The 19,514-nt window shown below is 49.1% G+C and overlaps 6 non-coding genes across 6 annotated transcripts; all 6 read right to left on the bottom strand.

Moving 5' to 3' along the window:
* Positions 1–675: 675 nt before the first annotated feature.
* On the bottom strand, positions 676–757 carry Trnal-uag (transfer RNA leucine (anticodon UAG)). The gene has a single exon. It is a non-coding gene; the product is annotated as a tRNA-Leu (tRNA).
* A 1,496-nt stretch (positions 758–2,253) lies between these two features.
* On the bottom strand, positions 2,254–2,335 carry Trnal-uag (transfer RNA leucine (anticodon UAG)). The gene has a single exon. It is a non-coding gene; the product is annotated as a tRNA-Leu (tRNA).
* A 1,495-nt stretch (positions 2,336–3,830) lies between these two features.
* On the bottom strand, positions 3,831–3,912 carry Trnal-uag (transfer RNA leucine (anticodon UAG)). The gene has a single exon. It is a non-coding gene; the product is annotated as a tRNA-Leu (tRNA).
* Positions 3,913–5,407: 1,495 nt separating this feature from the next.
* Positions 5,408–5,489, bottom strand: Trnal-uag (transfer RNA leucine (anticodon UAG)). The gene has a single exon. It is a non-coding gene; the product is annotated as a tRNA-Leu (tRNA).
* A 1,496-nt stretch (positions 5,490–6,985) lies between these two features.
* On the bottom strand, positions 6,986–7,067 carry Trnal-uag (transfer RNA leucine (anticodon UAG)). The gene has a single exon. It is a non-coding gene; the product is annotated as a tRNA-Leu (tRNA).
* A 1,495-nt stretch (positions 7,068–8,562) lies between these two features.
* On the bottom strand, positions 8,563–8,644 carry Trnal-uag (transfer RNA leucine (anticodon UAG)). The gene has a single exon. It is a non-coding gene; the product is annotated as a tRNA-Leu (tRNA).
* Between the last annotated feature and the right edge of the window lie 10,870 nt (positions 8,645–19,514).

The raw sequence follows: 19,514 nt of genomic DNA, 5'->3' as shown, positions 1-19,514 counted from the left end.
AAGCCTCTTCACTACAGGTATGTGGCTCGATAACAAGTGGACAGAAGCCGCATCTCTCTCGCCGTCGGCTGTTGCCGTGATTCATACTTAACGTAGCTTTCTGCACGCGTCAGCGTAGCGTCAGTCGAGCAAAGTCGAGACAAGTCGCATAAGAGGAGCAACAAAAATGCGCATTTCCCGTACCGGGAATAGAACGCGGGCCTCCTGGTTCAGAACCACCTATCCTAGCCACTAGACCATACAGGTTAACGACGGCAGTGATCTTTATCGAACGCAGCAAGCACACACGGTTAACTGACGACAACTGTAACAAATCCACTCTCTCACGTTATAGAACGGCGTACTCTGGAGGCATTTCGTCGAGACGAACGCCGGCAATGATGAGAGCAAAAGGCGCCTACAAATCCTGTCGTTGCGCCACACACTGTTCTACGGCAATTCACAAAGCAGAAGCTGTTTTCCTTGCAGGCAGTAAGTGCAGCCGTCTTTGACAAAGGAAACATTTACACGTTTGGCAGCTGTGGGATTGGAACCCACTCCTCCAAAGAGACTGGTGCCTGAAACCAGCAGCTTAGACCTCTCGGCCACGCTACCTACACAACAGGCGCGTCACAAGAGCTGTGTCCTACCCCACGATAAAACACCGCAGCGGCACAAAAAATGAGACGTAAAAATTGGCAATGGTGGGATTCGAACCCACGCCTCCGAAGAGACTGGTGCCTAAAACCAGCGCCTTCGACCGCTCGGCCACAATACCGTTTGACCGAGAGCGGCAAAACGTTAAGTGTCTTGGCAATCGCTGTGCCATGTATTTCCACTGCTCTCCCACTGGAAGCGTCTCTTTAGGCCATCCACAATACGAAAATGCCGTTCCCGCCGTATGGGAGCGACGCCACTTGTCTGTAGCTGTCGTTGTTGAGGAGGAGCAGCGCTGGGATTCGAACCCACGCCTACGAACAGACTGGTGACTTTAACCAGCGCCTTAGAGCGCTCGGCCACGCTACGTGCGCTGGCTGCATTGGGCGCCGGTGTTCCTAGCATTTGTAGAAACAGTGTACGTCACAGCTTCCTGTTCTGCTGGCACTGGCTGCTCAACCATCGCACTTCAAACAACTGCCCGTTTCGACTGCAGAGAGCAGCGGACGTCCGCGCTCTGGGAGGTGACATTACGTGTTGGTGATGAAGTGATAGTATAAACTGTGGCCTGCGCAACACGAGTGAAAAATCAAGAGAGCACTGTAATGTTGAGTACTCGTGCACTATCGCTATAGCAGCGGCAGCAAGGCAAAACTTTCAAAACTGCCGTGACCACGATTCGAACATGGGTTATTGCGGCCACAACGCCATGTCCTAACCACTAGACGATCACGGCCACGGAGGCGCCCTCAAAAGCAGCTGGCAGGATTGCAAGTGGCGGTACACAGCAAAGCACAGCCCACAGTGTCACGCCACAGCAGTGTCAGACACGTTCTCCATCACATGTATACAAACAAATGAACGTGCCTGCGCTGTCTGGACACTAACTACAGTGGTTAGCTGCATTCTCCTCCGTGGCGGGGCAATGTCTTGCAGTCCTCCAAGCCTCTTCACTACAGGTATGTGGCTCGATAACAAGTGGACAGAAGCCGCATCTCTCTCGCCGTCGGCTGTTGCCGTGAATCATTCTTAACGTAGCTTTCTGCACGCATCAGCGCAGCGTCAGTCGAGCAAAGTCGAGACAAGTCGCATAAGAGGACCAACAAAAATGCGCATTTCCCGTACCGGGAATAGAACGCGGGCCTCCTGGTTCAGAACCACCTATCCTAGCCACTAGACCATACAGGTTAACGACGGCAGTGATCTTTATCGAACGCAGCAAGCACACACGGTTAACTGACGACAACTGTAACAAATCCACTCTCTCACGTTATAGAACGGCGTACTCTGGAGGCATTTCGTCGAGACGAACGCCGGCAATGATGAGAGCAAAAGGCGCCTACAAATCCTGTCGTTGCACCACACACTGTTCTACGGCAATTCACGAAGCAGAAGCTGTTTTCTTTGCAGGCAGTAAGTGCAGCCGTCTTCGACACAGGAATCATTTACACGTTTGGCAGCTGTGGGATTGGAACCCACTCCTCCAAAGAGACTGGTGCCTGAAACCAGCAGCTTAGACCTCTCGGCCACGCTACCTACACAACAGGCGCGTCACAAGCGCTGTGTCCTACCCCACGATAAAACACCGCAGCGGCACAAAAAATGAGACGTAAAAATTGGCAACGGTGGGATTCGAACCCACGCCTCCGAAGAGACTGGTGCCTAAAACCAGCGCCTTAGACCGCTCGGCCACGTAACCATTTGACCAAGAGCGGCAAAACGTTAAGTGTCTTGGCAATCGCTGTGCCATGTATTTCCACTGCTCTCCCACTGGAAGCGTCTCTTTAGGCCATCCACAATACGAAAATGCCGTTCCCGCCGTATGGGAGCGACGCCACTTGTCTGTAGCTGTCGTTGTTGAGGAGGAGCAGCGCTGGGATTCGAACCCACGCCTACGAACAGACTGGTGACTTTAACCAGCGCCTTAGAGCGCTCGGCCACGCTACGTGCGCTGGCTGCATTGGGCGCCGGTGTTCCTAGCATTTGTAGAAACAGTGTACGTCACAGCTTCCTGTTCTGCTGGCACTGGCTGCTCAACCATCGCACTTCAAACAACTGCCCGTTTCGACTGCAGAGAGCAGCGGACGTCCGTGCTCTGGGAGGTGACATTACGTGTTGGTGATGAAGTGATAGTATAAACTGTGGCCTGCGCAACACGAGTGAAAAATCAAGAGAGCACTGTAATGTTGAGTACTCGTGCACTATCGCTATAGCAGCGGCAGCAAGGCAAAACTTTCAAAACTGCCGTGACCACGATTCGAACATGGGTTATTGCGGCCACAACGACATGTCCTAACCACTAGACGATCACGGCCACGGAGGCGCCCTCAAAAGCCGCTGGCGGGATTGCAAGTGGCGGTACACAGCAAAGCACAGCCCACAGTGTGACGCCACAGCAGTGTCAGACACGTTCTCCATCACATGTATACAAACAAATGAGCGTGCCTGCGCTGTCAGGACACTAACTACAATGGTTAGCTGCATTCTCCTCCGTGGCGGGGCAATGTCTTGCAGTCCTCCAAGCCTCTTCACTACAGGTATGTGGCTCGATAACAAGTGGACAGAAGCCGCATCTCTCTCGCCGTCGGCTGTTGCCGTGAATCATACCTAACGTAGCTTTCTGCACGCGTCAGCGTAGCGTCAGTCGAGCATAGTCGAGACAAGTCGCATAAGAGGAGCAACAAAAATGCGCATTTCCCGTACCGGGAATAGAACGCGGGCCTCCTGGTTCAGAACCACCTATCCTAGCCACTAGACCATAAGGTTAACGACGGCAGTGATCTTTATCGAACGCAGCAAGCACACACGGTTAACTGACGACAACTGTAACAAATCCACTCTCTCACGTTATAGAACAGCGTACTCTGGAGGCATTTCGTCGAGACGAACGCCGGCAATGATGAGAGCAAAAGGCGCCTACAAATCCTGTCGTTGCACCACACACTGTTCTACGGCAATTCACGAAGCAGAAGCTGTTTTCTTTGCAGGCAGTAAGTGCAGCCGTCTTCGACACAGGAATCATTTACACGTTTGGCAGCTGTGGGATTGGAACCCACTCCTCCAAAGAGACTGGTGCCTGAAACCAGCAGCTTAGACCTCTCGGCCACGCTACCTACACAACAGGCGCGTCACAAGAGCTGTGTCCTACCCCACGATAAAACACCGCAGCGGCACAAAAAATGAGACGTAAAAATTGGCAACGGTGGGATTCGAACCCACGCCTCCGAAGAGACTGGTGCCTAAAACCAGCGCCTTAGACCGCTCGGCCACGTAACCATTTGACCAAGAGCGGCAAAACGTTAAGTGTCTTGGCAATCGCTGTGCCATGTATTTCCACTGCTCTCCCACTGGAAGCGTCTCTTTAGGCCATCCACAATACGAAAATGCCGTTCCCGCCGTATGGGAGCGACGCCACTTGTCTGTAGCTGTCGTTGTTGAGGAGGAGCAGCGCTGGGATTCGAACCCACGCCTACGAACAGACTGGTGACTTTAACCAGCGCCTTAGAGCGCTCGGCCACGCTACGTGCGCTGGCTGCATTGGGCGCCGGTGTTCCTAGCATTTGTAGAAACAGTGTACGTCACAGCTTCCTGTTCTGCTGGCACTGGCTGCTCAACCATCGCACTTCAAACAACTGCCCGTTTCGACTGCAGAGAGCAGCGGACGTCCGCGCTCTGGGAGGTGACATTACGTGTTGGTGATGAAGTGATAGTATAAACTGTGGCCTGCGCAACACGAGTGAAAAATCAAGAGAGCACTGTAATGTTGAGTACTCGTGCACTATCGCTATAGCAGCGGCAGCAAGGCAAAACTTTCAAAAAGCCGTGACCACGATTCGAACATGGGTTATTGCGGCCACAACGACATGTCCTAACCACTAGACGATCACGGCCACGGAGGCGCCCTCAAAAGCCGCTGGCGGGATTGCAAGTGGCGGTACACAGCAAAGCACAGCCCACAGTGTGACGCCACAGCAGTGTCAGACACGTTCTCCATCACATGTATACAAACAAATGAGCGTGCCTGCGCTGTCAGGAAACTAACTACAGTGGTTAGCTGCATTCTCCTCCGTGGCGGGGCAATGTCTTGCAGTCCTCCAAGCCTCTTCACTACAGGTATGTGGCTCGATAACAAGTGGACAGAAGCCGCATCTCTCTCGCCGTCGGCTGTTGCCGTGAATCATACCTAACGTAGCTTTCTGCACGCGTCAGCGTAGCGTCAGTCGAGCATAGTCGAGACAAGTCGCATAAGAGGAGCAACAAAAATGCGCATTTCCCGTACCGGGAATAGAACGCGGGCCTCCTGGTTCAGAACCACCTATCCTAGCCACTAGACCATACAGGTTAACGACGGCAGTGATCTTTATCGAACGCAGCAAGCACACACGGTTAACTGACGACAACTGTAACAAATCCACTCTCTCACGTTATAGAACGGCGTACTCTGGAGGCATTTCGTCGAGACGAACGCCGGCAATGATGAGAGCAAAAGGCGCCTACAAATCCTGTCGTTGCGCCACACACTGTTCTACGGCAATTCACAAAGCAGAAGCTGTTTTCCTTGCAGGCAGTAAGTGCAGCCGTCTTTGACAAAGGAAACATTTACACGTTTGGCAGCTGTGGGATTGGAACCCACTCCTCCAAAGAGACTGGTGCCTGAAACCAGCAGCTTAGACCTCTCGGCCACGCTACCTACACAACAGGCGCGTCACAAGAGCTGTGTCCTACCCCACGATAAAACACCGCAGCGGCACAAAAAATGAGACGTAAAAATTGGCAATGGTGGGATTCGAACCCACGCCTCCGAAGAGACTGGTGCCTAAAACCAGCGCCTTCGACCGCTCGGCCACAATACCGTTTGACCGAGAGCGGCAAAACGTTAAGTGTCTTGGCAATCGCTGTGCCATGTATTTCCACTGCTCTCCCACTGGAAGCGTCTCTTTAGGCCATCCACAATACGAAAATGCCGTTCCCGCCGTATGGGAGCGACGCCACTTGTCTGTAGCTGTCGTTGTTGAGGAGGAGCAGCGCTGGGATTCGAACCCACGCCTACGAACAGACTGGTGACTTTAACCAGCGCCTTAGAGCGCTCGGCCACGCTACGTGCGCTGGCTGCATTGGGCGCCGGTGTTCCTAGCATTTGTAGAAACAGTGTACGTCACAGCTTCCTGTTCTGCTGGCACTGGCTGCTCAACCATCGCACTTCAAACAACTGCCCGTTTCGACTGCAGAGAGCAGCGGACGTCCGCGCTCTGGGAGGTGACATTACGTGTTGGTGATGAAGTGATAGTATAAACTGTGGCCTGCGCAACACGAGTGAAAAATCAAGAGAGCACTGTAATGTTGAGTACTCGTGCACTATCGCTATAGCAGCGGCAGCAAGGCAAAACTTTCAAAACTGCCGTGACCACGATTCGAACATGGGTTATTGCGGCCACAACGCCATGTCCTAACCACTAGACGATCACGGCCACGGAGGCGCCCTCAAAAGCAGCTGGCAGGATTGCAAGTGGCGGTACACAGCAAAGCACAGCCCACAGTGTCACGCCACAGCAGTGTCAGACACGTTCTCCATCACATGTATACAAACAAATGAACGTGCCTGCGCTGTCTGGACACTAACTACAGTGGTTAGCTGCATTCTCCTCCGTGGCGGGGCAATGTCTTGCAGTCCTCCAAGCCTCTTCACTACAGGTATGTGGCTCGATAACAAGTGGACAGAAGCCGCATCTCTCTCGCCGTCGGCTGTTGCCGTGAATCATTCTTAACGTAGCTTTCTGCACGCATCAGCGCAGCGTCAGTCGAGCAAAGTCGAGACAAGTCGCATAAGAGGACCAACAAAAATGCGCATTTCCCGTACCGGGAATAGAACGCGGGCCTCCTGGTTCAGAACCACCTATCCTAGCCACTAGACCATACAGGTTAACGACGGCAGTGATCTTTATCGAACGCAGCAAGCACACACGGTTAACTGACGACAACTGTAACAAATCCACTCTCTCACGTTATAGAACGGCGTACTCTGGAGGCATTTCGTCGAGACGAACGCCGGCAATGATGAGAGCAAAAGGCGCCTACAAATCCTGTCGTTGCACCACACACTGTTCTACGGCAATTCACGAAGCAGAAGCTGTTTTCTTTGCAGGCAGTAAGTGCAGCCGTCTTCGACACAGGAATCATTTACACGTTTGGCAGCTGTGGGATTGGAACCCACTCCTCCAAAGAGACTGGTGCCTGAAACCAGCAGCTTAGACCTCTCGGCCACGCTACCTACACAACAGGCGCGTCACAAGCGCTGTGTCCTACCCCACGATAAAACACCGCAGCGGCACAAAAAATGAGACGTAAAAATTGGCAACGGTGGGATTCGAACCCACGCCTCCGAAGAGACTGGTGCCTAAAACCAGCGCCTTAGACCGCTCGGCCACGTAACCATTTGACCAAGAGCGGCAAAACGTTAAGTGTCTTGGCAATCGCTGTGCCATGTATTTCCACTGCTCTCCCACTGGAAGCGTCTCTTTAGGCCATCCACAATACGAAAATGCCGTTCCCGCCGTATGGGAGCGACGCCACTTGTCTGTAGCTGTCGTTGTTGAGGAGGAGCAGCGCTGGGATTCGAACCCACGCCTACGAACAGACTGGTGACTTTAACCAGCGCCTTAGAGCGCTCGGCCACGCTACGTGCGCTGGCTGCATTGGGCGCCGGTGTTCCTAGCATTTGTAGAAACAGTGTACGTCACAGCTTCCTGTTCTGCTGGCACTGGCTGCTCAACCATCGCACTTCAAACAACTGCCCGTTTCGACTGCAGAGAGCAGCGGACGTCCGTGCTCTGGGAGGTGACATTACGTGTTGGTGATGAAGTGATAGTATAAACTGTGGCCTGCGCAACACGAGTGAAAAATCAAGAGAGCACTGTAATGTTGAGTACTCGTGCACTATCGCTATAGCAGCGGCAGCAAGGCAAAACTTTCAAAACTGCCGTGACCACGATTCGAACATGGGTTATTGCGGCCACAACGACATGTCCTAACCACTAGACGATCACGGCCACGGAGGCGCCCTCAAAAGCCGCTGGCGGGATTGCAAGTGGCGGTACACAGCAAAGCACAGCCCACAGTGTGACGCCACAGCAGTGTCAGACACGTTCTCCATCACATGTATACAAACAAATGAGCGTGCCTGCGCTGTCAGGACACTAACTACAATGGTTAGCTGCATTCTCCTCCGTGGCGGGGCAATGTCTTGCAGTCCTCCAAGCCTCTTCACTACAGGTATGTGGCTCGATAACAAGTGGACAGAAGCCGCATCTCTCTCGCCGTCGGCTGTTGCCGTGAATCATACCTAACGTAGCTTTCTGCACGCGTCAGCGTAGCGTCAGTCGAGCATAGTCGAGACAAGTCGCATAAGAGGAGCAACAAAAATGCGCATTTCCCGTACCGGGAATAGAACGCGGGCCTCCTGGTTCAGAACCACCTATCCTAGCCACTAGACCATAAGGTTAACGACGGCAGTGATCTTTATCGAACGCAGCAAGCACACACGGTTAACTGACGACAACTGTAACAAATCCACTCTCTCACGTTATAGAACAGCGTACTCTGGAGGCATTTCGTCGAGACGAACGCCGGCAATGATGAGAGCAAAAGGCGCCTACAAATCCTGTCGTTGCACCACACACTGTTCTACGGCAATTCACGAAGCAGAAGCTGTTTTCTTTGCAGGCAGTAAGTGCAGCCGTCTTCGACACAGGAATCATTTACACGTTTGGCAGCTGTGGGATTGGAACCCACTCCTCCAAAGAGACTGGTGCCTGAAACCAGCAGCTTAGACCTCTCGGCCACGCTACCTACACAACAGGCGCGTCACAAGAGCTGTGTCCTACCCCACGATAAAACACCGCAGCGGCACAAAAAATGAGACGTAAAAATTGGCAACGGTGGGATTCGAACCCACGCCTCCGAAGAGACTGGTGCCTAAAACCAGCGCCTTAGACCGCTCGGCCACGTAACCATTTGACCAAGAGCGGCAAAACGTTAAGTGTCTTGGCAATCGCTGTGCCATGTATTTCCACTGCTCTCCCACTGGAAGCGTCTCTTTAGGCCATCCACAATACGAAAATGCCGTTCCCGCCGTATGGGAGCGACGCCACTTGTCTGTAGCTGTCGTTGTTGAGGAGGAGCAGCGCTGGGATTCGAACCCACGCCTACGAACAGACTGGTGACTTTAACCAGCGCCTTAGAGCGCTCGGCCACGCTACGTGCGCTGGCTGCATTGGGCGCCGGTGTTCCTAGCATTTGTAGAAACAGTGTACGTCACAGCTTCCTGTTCTGCTGGCACTGGCTGCTCAACCATCGCACTTCAAACAACTGCCCGTTTCGACTGCAGAGAGCAGCGGACGTCCGCGCTCTGGGAGGTGACATTACGTGTTGGTGATGAAGTGATAGTATAAACTGTGGCCTGCGCAACACGAGTGAAAAATCAAGAGAGCACTGTAATGTTGAGTACTCGTGCACTATCGCTATAGCAGCGGCAGCAAGGCAAAACTTTCAAAAAGCCGTGACCACGATTCGAACATGGGTTATTGCGGCCACAACGACATGTCCTAACCACTAGACGATCACGGCCACGGAGGCGCCCTCAAAAGCCGCTGGCGGGATTGCAAGTGGCGGTACACAGCAAAGCACAGCCCACAGTGTGACGCCACAGCAGTGTCAGACACGTTCTCCATCACATGTATACAAACAAATGAGCGTGCCTGCGCTGTCAGGAAACTAACTACAGTGGTTAGCTGCATTCTCCTCCGTGGCGGGGCAATGTCTTGCAGTCCTCCAAGCCTCTTCACTACAGGTATGTGGCTCGATAACAAGTGGACAGAAGCCGCATCTCTCTCGCCGTCGGCTGTTGCCGTGAATCATACCTAACGTAGCTTTCTGCACGCGTCAGCGTAGCGTCAGTCGAGCATAGTCGAGACAAGTCGCATAAGAGGAGCAACAAAAATGCGCATTTCCCGTACCGGGAATAGAACGCGGGCCTCCTGGTTCAGAACCACCTATTTTAGCCACTTTTTTTTTTTTTTTGGGCCTCCCATCACCCCTTTTAGCCCATCCTTGCGCTCTCCATAATTCGCCTTCATCGGCGTCGGCTTCTCACGCCATGTACATTACCATAAACTGATGAGACGAAGTTAATCCCTTTATCGTGGTGAAACTAATGTACCCCTTCTTTGGGCTTATTGATAATGTGAAAATAGAATGAAGTCTTCAGTAGGTAGAAACAGAAGTTATGTTCAGTTTGTTTCCTTCTTCATCGCTGTTTTTTGTTGTCACACTTAAAGCAAATAGTCTTCCTTGACAAAGAAACGTCAGAGGGCATTTCGAAACTGCCTCTTCTCTCTGAAAATGCTTAAAAAACAAACCATATTCGGTGAGAAGCAACTATTTATAATGGCTTCTTGAAAAATAAATTAATAAACGTTGAACTCAAAGAACGGCAATTCCGGTAAAAACTAAAATAATTTTTTTTTTTTTTTTTTCACGATTGTTAAGTAAGTTAGTAGTGGTGAACACTCTCTTACGTTTGTCTTCTGTGTCCGCAGATATTTCTTGTTAATTCTTTTACATCAAGGTCTTGATTAAAAAATTTGCGTATGTTTCTTTATATTTACTAGTCTTCAGTAACATGTGATGCTCAGTTAGCAGAGAGATCCAAAAATCCTCTTGGCTTTTCTCTTCCTTCGTGAAGAGGTAATGGACCGTTGCCGCTTTCAGCCAATTGACTGCGTTGCGTTTCGTGTTAGGAAAGGGTACATCATCCGGTGTCAAAAAGTCCGCAGGCGTTATAGCGTTAGGTGACGTTCGAAGGATGAGTGCCAGCTTTCGTCGGACATTCAGCCAGATATCTTTAACCTTGTCGCACACGAAACGATGTTCTTCGTTATCAATTAAACTACACGTTGCACACAAAGGCGAATCCGCTAAGTGGATCGAATGAAGTTTCGAGTTTGTTGCAACTTTCCTATTTACAACAAAGTACCATGTTGCTTTCAGATGAGTAGCTAAGTTACGGTTATGAATATTTGCCCATATCACTTTCCAGTTAGAACATGGATAGTTTTGTTCTATTTTGTTGTTCTTCTTTTCTCCCATCAATTTGCCATATATTTCTTTTACGTTTGTCATGTCTTTTTCCGGAATTCTTGAACGTAGGTAGCTATATTCTATTAAAAACCATCGTAAATGGTAAAGTCCGCTCGGTATGTGCTGCACATTAATGGGTGGAGAGAGGTCATCTGGAGCTATTTCAGATAGCAAGTGCGCGGCGATACAGCTGCCGGATTGTCTCCATTGTTGAAATGTATTGGAGATGTACAGAGCCTGCGACTTTTTAGTAACATTCGTTAAGTTTAAGCCGCCATTATTAGTGGCGAGCGTCAGAGTGTCATACTGGATTTTAAATATGTGGCCACGGCTCACAAAATAGCCTATTGCTGACATAATTTGTTTGGCGATGCCGGCGGGTATTGGCAGTATCTGGGCGACATAATTGACTTTGGAAGTAATAGAGACGTTCGCTAAAGACACTCTCTGAATTTCATTTAATTGTCGAATACTATGTGTCCGTACACTAGCTCGTATGGTAGTTAGTACTTGTCTATAGTTGGCCGCAATAGTTTGACGTATATTTTTTCGGAAATCAATGCCGAGACACTTCAAGGCTGTTAGCTCACGTAACTGACCGTGTGTGCGCATGCCAATGCCACATCCGATATTGAATATGCCGGACTTGGTTTTGTTTAACCTCGCGGCTGACGCTCGTTCGTATTTTTCTATTATGTGCATTGCCGTCTCGACTTCCGCTACATTCATAACGAGAAACCCAACATCGTCCGCATAAGCTTTACATATTATTTTGTTTCCTCGTATTTGCAATCCTTGTAACCGCTGAGTCAAGGTAGCGAGCAAAGGTTCGATGGCCATGGCAAAAAGTGCCATGGACAACGGACAACCTTGCCTGACGGAACATGCGATCTCGACTGGCCGGCTAGGCTGTCCATTTATGATGATTCTGGAGGAGTTATTCGTTACCGAACGTCGTATGAGGTCGACGAATCTCGGCGGAAAACCCATTGCGCCCATCGTTTTCAGGAGGTAGGAGTGGCTGATCCTGTCGAAGGCTTTATCGAAATCTAACGACACGATGGCACATTTTAGTCGACATACTTCTGCTATTGAAATTATGTCGCGGTAGTCGGACAGCGTCTGCTGAATTTTCCTATCTTTGCCCACGCTAGACTGATATGGGCCGGTGACGCTGGCCATTACATTTTTAAGTCTGTGGGCTAAGAGCCGCGAAAAAATTTTATAGTCACTGTTCAACAGAGTGATTGGTCTCAAATTTCCAATTTTCTTGCCAGCCGATTTTTTTGCGATTAACACTATCATACCTTCACGAAAATCTTTCGGTATCTCCTTATTGAGGTTCAGAAGTTCATTACAGATGCATGTAATTCTATGTTTTATATGTTCCCAGAAGACTTGATAAAATTCTGCTGGTATGCCGTCAGCTCCAGGGGATTTATTTTTTGCACTTTGATAGACAGCATAGTGTACATCGTCTTCGGTCGCCTCCGCTATTAGAGCTTCCGCGTACGCGTTACCAACGCGTCCTTGCAGGTGGGTCAGTAAATCGTCCTGTGCTTTTTCGTCTACCTCTTTATGTGAAAACAAGTTGTCGAAATGGGTTAGTATTTCTGCTTTTATGTCGTTGTGCATTGTCAAGGTGGTTCCATTATCAGTTTTAAGCTCCGTCAGTATTTTGCGGAATCCTCGTTTAGTTTCACGAATCACATGATATATCGAAGTGGCTTCTTTTTGCGCCACAGTCTCTGCTCTTGACCTTATTTGGTATCCTTCAAGCTGTTGTCGCCTTAATGTCAGTATTTTTGACTGGAATTTTTTAATTCTCCCATGGTTCCCAATAGCTGTAGCACCTTGCAGGTAGAGTTCTCGGAGACAATGAAAGTAAAATTCTATCGTTCTTTTCCGCCAAAAGCTCTTCTCCCGGGAGTAGTTGATGAAACATCTCCGGATCTGAGGTTTGGCGCATTTGAGCCACCAATCCAAGGTCGAGTGGTAAGAGCTGAGTTTGGTCTCGCAGGCTCTCCAAGTGGTGAGAAAGGCTTCTCGACAGGCAGGATCTTTTAAGTGTGAAACATTAAGTTTCCATGGCCCTTTATATCGACAGGTTCCTTGTCGTTCCAAATTTAATGTGCATATATATGCAGCGTGGTCCGAAAAAACGGTTGGCCAAAATTCAGACTGCAGGATGCGGTGTTTCAGATTGGGCGAGACATATATTCGATCCAACCGGCTCGCTGAATGATTAGTGAGGTGGGTAAAGCCGGGTGCCGCGTCGTGCTTTTGCTCCCACGAATCAGTTAAACGGAGGTCGGTGACGATACGTTCCAGGTCCGGCGATTTGTTGTAGTTCGGAGTTTGGTCTTTGGCATGTATGACACTGTTAAAGTCGCCTCCAAGGATGGTATGGGTGCAGTGTACACCAAACAAAGGAACAATTCCCTCCTTAAAAAACTGTGCTCGTTGGCACCGATTGGTAGAACCAGATGGGGCATAGACATTAATAATCCTGGTGTTATAAAGCGTGCCGGCAATGCCTCTGCCGTTAGGCAGTTTTGTTACGTCTGTAATGACGACGCCCTCTTTGAAAAGAAATGCGGTACCCAAATCACATCCAATTCCAGGATTGACTATAGCATTATACCCCTGTATGAAGTCAAGTTCGATGTTTGTTACTTCTTGTAAAAACAAAATGTCCACATCAGCTGCATACAGGAAATCTTTTAAATTTTGTAAATTAAATGGGCTACAAATTTTATTGATGTTCAGCGTTGCGATCTTATAGGCCTGCAACGGAACTACGTTAGCCAAGACGGGAGTGTAATTAGGAAAAACTCTGGCAACATATCATTTCGAAAAAACATTAAGAAATCTGACCCGAGAGACATGTGGACACAAGTCAGTAAAACCGTTCAGACTAGAAATATTCATGACTTGGGAAGGGATCAGTCGGCTTCTCCGTGTCTGGGACAGTATCCGTCGCGGCGATGACATTCAAGACGACGTCATCGCGTGGTGTGGCCATCGTGGTGACTGTAACGGTTCCTGTGGTGTCCATAATTTCGTCCTCCTTTGTAGTGTCGTCGACATCGTCTGCCCACGGATTCGACAGCCCTGTCATCGGTTCGTCATTAAGTGGTGCACTATATTCAGGTGTTTGCTGGTGATTTTTATCTTCGGTTCGGGTAATTGCTACGTCATCGGAGGGCAAACTGGCAGAACCGGAGGTACTATCCAAGGACACAGGGTCTTCGTTAGATGACTGCTGATTGCACTGCAAGTTCTCAGATGCAGATTGACGTATTTTGCCCCCTATTTGCTTCGCCTGTTCACGCAGTTGTGGTGCAGTCTGCTCTGCACCTTGACGCGCGATCCTCCGTTTTTTAGATTTCTTGGGAGATGCGTCTCGTGGTGGACTTTGGACGGTACCTGAAGAAGCCTCAGGTTGCAAAGTAGCACTACTCGAAGTGACTGACGCCAGGTCTGATTTCATTGCACTTGACGGGCTGTGGTCAGTGCCTAAGGCAGCTGCAGGATTCGGAAGAGCACCACTAGAAACGGCTGGTTGCGAGTCCGTTTTCTGTGCACCTGATACGCTTTTGATACCTCCTAAAGAAGCTCCAGGATGCAGAGGAGCACTACCCGAAGCGACTGAGGTCGCGTCCGTATCCATTGCCTCATTGGGCGATTCCACGGCGACAAGGGCAGGAGCAGATATGTCTTCGCAGGAGGGTTGAGTGTCTACAGATGCTACACCTGAGTCGGTCGGTTGGTCGGTCGCTTGTGGGTCGGTATTCGTAGTAACTTCGGGGGGCGCAGTGGCACTTGCAAAACCGCGCGCTACGGCGACATATGTCACGGGCAGCGTTGACATAGCAGGGGGCCTGACGGCATCGCCAGCAGGCAGTTGCGCCACTCGCCTTTGAACACATTCTGCACGAACGTGGCCTGGTAAATTGCAGACAGCACACGTTTTCGGTTGGTCATCATACATCACAACAGCTCTATATCCGCAGACGTTTATAAACGACGGAATGTGCTTCTGCAATTCGACTTTTAATTGGCGCACACCATTCAAAACAGGGAATTTGTGTGCAGCAGACCACCGTTCGGCAATATTACTCAAAACTTTCCCGTATGGAGCAATAACAGCATTTATCTGGTCACTTGTAATTGCAAAGGGAAGTTCAAAGACTCGCACGGTCCGAATACCTAGACCAGCATGGGCAACGGTAACCTCCCCAACATTTCCGTCAGCATGTTTAAATTTCAGAATGCCACCACAAGATCGAACTATCCTTTCACACAATTCTGGACTGGCAAGTTTCACGAAAACCACACTGTTCATAATCGAGAAATGTATGCCGATAATATCATCAAGTCCTATTTCAACATCATCCTCTAACCACTGTTCAACATCAAATGACCTCGGTCGGACAAAGTTGCGATCAAACGTGAATTTCAAAGTATCTTTTCGTTGCGGTTGCGACATCTCTTAATTCTTTTTCATGTCTACACAAATACTATAGACAGCGACGCGTTGCAGCAAGAGCAGAGACTTACCACGCGGAGCTAACGCAGCACAGCACACAGCACGGCACGTCCGACCTCCAGCGCAGCCGCTGGCTGACTAGCCACTAGACCATAAGGTTAACGACGGCAGTGATCTTTATCGAACGCAGCAAGCACACACGGTTAACTGATGACAACTGTAACAAATCCACTCTCTCACGTTATAGAACGGCGTACTCTGGAGGCATTTCGTCGAGACGAACGCCGGCAATGATGAGAGCAAAAGGCGCCTACAAATCCTGTCGTTGCACCACACACTGTTGTACGGCAATTCACGAAGCAGAAGCTGTTTTCTTTGCAGGCAGTAAGTGCAGCCGTCTTCGACAGAGGAATCATTTACACGTTTGGCAGCTGTGGGATTGGAACCCACTCCTCCAAAGAGACTGGTGCCTGAAACCAGCAGCTTAGACCTCTCGGCCACGCTACCTACACAACAGGCGCGTCACAAGAGCTGTGTCCTACCCCACGATAAAACACCGCAGCGGCACAAAAAATGAGACGTAGAAATTGGCAACGGTGGGATTCGAACCCACGCCTCCGAAGAGACTGGTGCCTAAAACAAGCGCCTTAGACCGCTCGGCCACGTAACCATTTGACCAAGAGCGGCAAAACGTTAAGTGTCTTGGCAATCGCTGTGCCATGTATTTCCACTGCTCTCCCACTGGAAGCGTCTCTTTAGGCCATCCACAATACGAAAATGCCGTTCCCGCCGTATGGGAGCGACGCCACTTGTCTGTAGCTGTCGTTGTTGAGGAGGAGCAGCGCTGGGATTCGAACCCACGCCTACGAACAGACTGGTGACTTTAACCAGCGCCTTAGAGCGCTCGGCCACGCTACGTGCGCTGGCTGCATTGGGCGCCGGTGTTCCTAGCATTTGTAGAAACAGTGTACGTCACAGCTTCCTGTTCTGCTGGCACTGGCTGCTCAACCATCGCACTTCAAACAACTGCCCGTTTCGACTGCAGAGAGCAGCGGACGTCCGCGCTCTGGGAGGTGACATTACGTGTTGGTGATGAAGTGATAGTATAAACTGTGGCCTGCGCAACACGAGTGAAAAATCAAGAGAGCACTGTAATGTTGAGTACTCGTGCACTATCGCTATAGCAGCGGCAGCAAGGCAAAACTTTCAAAAAGCCGTGACCTCGATTCGAACATGGGTTATTGCGGCCACAACGACATGTCCTAACCACTAGACGATCACGGCCACGGAGGCGCCCTCAAAAGCCGCTGGCGGGATTGCAAGTGGCGGTACACAGCAAAGCACAGCCCACAGTGTGACGCCACAGCAGTGTCAGACACGTTCTCCATCACATGTATACAAACAAATGAGCGTGCCTGCGCTGTCAGGAAACTAACTACAGTGGTTAGCTGCATTCTCCTCCGTGGCAATGTCTTGCAGTCCTCCAAGCCTCTTCACTACAGGTATGTGGCTCGATAACAAGTGGACAGAAGCCGCATCTCTCTCGCCGTCGGCTGTTGCCGTGAATCATACCTAACGTAGCTTTCTGCACGCGTCAGCGTAGCGTCAGTCGAGCATAGTCGAGACAAGTCGCATAAGAGGAGCAACAAAAATGCGCATTTCCCGTACCGGGAATAGAACGCGGGCCTCCTGGTTCAGAACCACCTATTTTAGCCACTTTTTTTTTTTTTTTTTTGGGCCTCCCATCACCCCTTTTAGCCCATCCTTGCGCTCTCCATAATTCGCCTTCATCGGCGTCGGCTTCTCACGCCATGTACATTACCATAAACTGATGAGACGAAGTTAATCCCTTTATCGTGGTGAAACTAATGTACCCCTTCTTTGGGCTTATTGATAATGTGAAAAACGAATGAAGTCTTCAGTAGGTAGAAACAGAAGTTATGTTCAGTTTGTTTCCTTCTTCATCGCTGTTTTTTGTTGTCACACTTAAAGCAAATAGTCTTCCTTGACAAAGAAACGTCAGAGGGCATTTCGAAACTGCCTCTTCTCTCTGAAAATGCTTAAAAAACAAACCATATTCGGTGAGAAGCAACTATTTATAATGGCTTCTTGAAAAATAAATTAATAAACGTTGAACTCAAAGAACGGCAATTCCGGTAAAAACTAAAATAATTTTTTTTTTTTTTTTTCACGATTGTTAAGTAAGTTAGTAGTGGTGAACACTCTCTTACGTTTGTCTTCTGTGTCCGCAGATATTTCTTGTAAATTCTTTTACATCAAGGTCTTGATTAAAAAATTTGCGTATGTTTCTTTATATTTACTAGTCTTCAGTAACATGTGATGCTCAGTTAGCAGAGAGATCCAAAAATCCTCTTGGCTTTTCTCTTCCTTCGTGAAGAGGTAATGGACCGTTGCCGCTTTCAGACAATTGACTGCGTTGCGTTTCGTGTTAGGAAAGGGTGCATCATCCGGTGTCAAAAAGTCCGCAGGCGTTATAGCGTTAGGTGACGTTCGAAGGATGAGTGCCAGCTTTCGTCGGACATTCAGCCAGATATCTTTAACCTTGTCGCACACGAAACGATGTTCTTCGTTATCAATTAAACTACACGTTGCACACAAAGGCGAATCCGCTAAGTGGATCGAATGAAGTTTCGAGTTTGTTGCAACTTTCCTATTTACAACAAAGTACCATGTTGCTTTCAGATGAGTAGCTAAGTTACGGTTATGAATATTTGCCCATATCACTTTCCAGTTAGAACATGGATAGTTTTGTTCTATTTTGTTGTTCTTCTTTTCTCCCATCAATTTGCCATATATTTCTTTTACGTTTGTCATGTCTTTTTCCGGAATTCTTGAACGTAGGTAGCTATATTCTATTAAAAACCATCGTAAATGGTAAAGTCCGCTCGGTATGTGCTGCACATTAATGGGTGGAGAGAGGTCATCTGGAGCTATTTCAGATAGCAAGTGCGCGGCGATACAGCTGCCGGATTGTCTCCATTGTTGAAATGTATTGGAGATGTACAGAGCCTGCGACTTTTTAGTAACATTCGTTAAGTTTAAGCCGCCATTATTAGTGGCGAGCGTCAGAGTGTCATACTGGATTTTAAATATGTGGCCACGGCTCACAAAATAGCCTATTGCTGACATAATTTGTTTGGCGATGCCGGCGGGTATTGGCAGTATCTGGGCGACATAATTGACTTTGGAAGTAATAGAGACGTTCGCTAAAGACACTCTCTGAATTTCATTTAATTGTCGAATACTATGTGTCCGTACACTAGCTCGTATGGTAGTTAGTACTTGTCTATAGTTGGCCGCAATAGTTTGACGTATATTTTTTCGGAAATCAATGCCGAGACACTTCAAGGCTGTTAGCTCACGTAACTGACCGTGTGTGCGCATGCCAATGCCACATCCGATATTGAATATGCCGGACTTGGTTTTGTTTAACCTCGCGGCTGACGCTCGTTCGTATTTTTCTATTATGTGCATTGCCGTCTCGACTTCCGCTACATTCATAACGAGAAACCCAACATCGTCCGCATAAGCTTTACATATTATTTTGTTTCCTCGTATTTGCAATCCTTGTAACCGCTGAGTCAAGGTAGCGAGCAAAGGTTCGATGGCCATGGCAAAAAGTGCCATGGACAACGGACAACCTTGCCTGACGGAACATGCGATCTCGACTGGCCGGCTAGGCTGTCCATTTATGATGATTCTGGAGGAGTTATTCGTTACCGAACGTCGTATGAGGTCGACGAATCTCGGCGGAAAACCCATTGCGCCCATCGTTTTCAGGAGGTAGGAGTGGCTGATCCTGTCGAAGGCTTTATCGAAATCTAACGACACGATGGCACATTTTAGTCGACATACTTCTGCTATTGAAATTATGTCGCGGTAGTCGGACAGCGTCTGCTGAATTTTCCTATCTTTGCCCACGCTAGACTGATATGGGCCGGTGACGCTGGCCATTACATTTTTAAGTCTGTGGGCTAAGAGCCGCGAAAAAATTTTATAGTCACTGTTCAACAGAGTGATTGGTCTCAAATTTCCAATTTTCTTGCCAGCCGATTTTTTTGCGATTAACACTATCATACCTTCACGAAAATCTTTCGGTATCTCCTTATTGAGGTTCAGAAGTTCATTACAGATGCATGTAATTCTATGTTTTATATGTTCCCAGAAGACTTGATAAAATTCTGCTGGTATGCCGTCAGCTCCAGGGGATTTATTTTTTGCACTTTGATAG

Source organism: Schistocerca gregaria, chromosome 1, assembly GCF_023897955.1.
Source record: "Schistocerca gregaria isolate iqSchGreg1 chromosome 1, iqSchGreg1.2, whole genome shotgun sequence".
NCBI lineage: Eukaryota > Metazoa > Arthropoda > Insecta > Orthoptera > Acrididae > Schistocerca > Schistocerca gregaria.
This window is presented reverse-complemented; position numbering and strand designations above follow the sequence as displayed.